The sequence below is a fragment of the Triticum dicoccoides genome, chromosome 6B (genome assembly GCF_002162155.2).
Source record: "Triticum dicoccoides isolate Atlit2015 ecotype Zavitan chromosome 6B, WEW_v2.0, whole genome shotgun sequence".
NCBI lineage: Eukaryota > Viridiplantae > Streptophyta > Magnoliopsida > Poales > Poaceae > Triticum > Triticum dicoccoides.
In genome coordinates, this window is record NC_041391.1 from 254,418,364 (window position 1) to 254,420,454 (window position 2,091).

A 2,091-nucleotide genomic window follows, 5' to 3' on the forward strand; every position below is an offset into this window, starting at 1 on the left:
ATAGCTCAAAATAATCAGTAAATGCATGAAAAATAACAAATGACGTCAAAAAGGGTTGTAATTGATGATGTGGCTTTTAATGGTGCATTTTGAACACGGAAAAACAAGGGGGTTCAAATAAGTTCAAAAGAAATGAAATCCCTTTGTAACAGCCGTGTTTCCGTATGAAACCCTCATACTTCGAAGGAGATTGTCTGTTTTGTACACGAAGTGCATCCAGTATTTGCCGTAAGCCTCTCTACTTTGTTGCACATGCTATGTGGGTGAAATTATGATACCATGCCAACTTGGAACCTTATCAGAGTTCATTTCAAATCCTTTTCAACTTCATGGTCTTATAGCTCAAAATAATCAGAAAATGCATGAAAAATAACAAATGAAGTCAAAAAGGGTTGTAAATTGATGATGTGGCTTTGAATGGTGCATTTTGAACACAAAAAAACAAGGGGGTTCAAATAAGTTCAAAAGAAATGAAATCCCTTTGTAACAGACGAGTTTCCGCATGAAACCCTGATACTTCGAAGGAGATTGTCTGTTTTGTATAGGAAGTGCACCCGGTTTTTGCCGTAAGCCCCTCTACATTGTTGCACTTGCTATGTGGGTGAAATGATGATACCATGCCAACTTGGAACCTTTTCAGAGTTCATTTCAAATGCTTTTCAATTTCATGGTCTTATAGCTCAAAATAATCAGTAAATGCATGAAAAATAACAAATGAAGTCAAAAAGGGTTGTAATTGATGATGTGGCTTTGAATGGTGCATTTTGAACACAGAAAAACAAGGGGGTTCAAATAAGTTCAAAAGAAGTGAAATCTCTTTGTAACAGTCGTGTTTCCGTATGAAACCCTGATACTTCGAAGGAGATTGTCTGTTTTGTACACGAAGTGCATCCAGTTTTTGCCGTAAGCCTCTCTACTTTGTTGCACATGCTATGTGGGTGAAATGATGATACCATGCCAATTTGGAACCTTTTCAGAGTTCATTTCAAATGCTTTTCAATTTCATGGTCTTATAGTTCAAAATAATCAGTAAATGCATGAAAAATAACAAATGAAGTCAGAAAGGGTTGTAAATTGAAGATGTGGCTTTGAATGGTGCATTTTGAACACAGAAAAAACAAGGGGGTTCAAATAAGTTCAAAAGAAATGAAATCCCCTTGTAACAGACGAGTTTCCGTATGAAACCCTGATACTTCGAAGGAGATTGTCTATTTTGTACACGAAGTGCATCCAGTTTTTGCCGTAAGCCTCTCTATTTTGTTGCACATGCTATGTGGGTGAAATGATAATACCATGCAAACTTGGAACCTTATCAGAGTTCATTTCAAATGCTTTTCAACTTCATGGTCTTATAGCTCAAAATAGTTAGTAAATGCATGAAAAATAACAAATGAAGTCAGAAAGGGTTGTAAATTGATGATGTGGCTTTGAATGGTGCATTTTGAATGAAGAAAAACAAGGGGGTTCAAATAAGTTCAAAAGAAATGAAATCCCTTTGTAACAGACGAGTTTCCATATGAAACCCTGATACTTCGAAGCAGATTGTCTGTTTTGTACACGAAGTGCATCCAGTTTTTGCCGTAAGCCTCTCTACTTTGTTGCACATGCTATGTGGGTGAAATTGTGATACCATGCTGTGACGCCCGGGTAATTAAGCTACAGTGCTCCTCTGCTAATGATGCCACGTCACCTCAATTATAGTTGCTAATCTCGAGTTAGTTCGAAACCGATTCAAATTCAAGTTCAAAATCAGGCAAACGATAAAACTTTTCAAATATTAAAACTAAAATGTTCGGAGTGAACCAAATATTGCATAGATAATTATGATGGGAAAACCGCACATTTATAAAATGTTTAAATACTATGAGATAAATAAAACAGTAGCAAAGAGATTAATTAAATACCTTTTATAATTAATAAAATGTCAAACTAAGTTATTTGGGGTCTAGATTTATTTTTGTGACTATGGACTAAGTTGAAATACTAAGTGTATATTTTACTAAATTAAAATGCAACTAAAATAAAGAAAGAAAGAAATAATAAAAGAAAACAGAAAACAAACAAAAGAAAAAAAAGGGAAAAGGGAGAAAG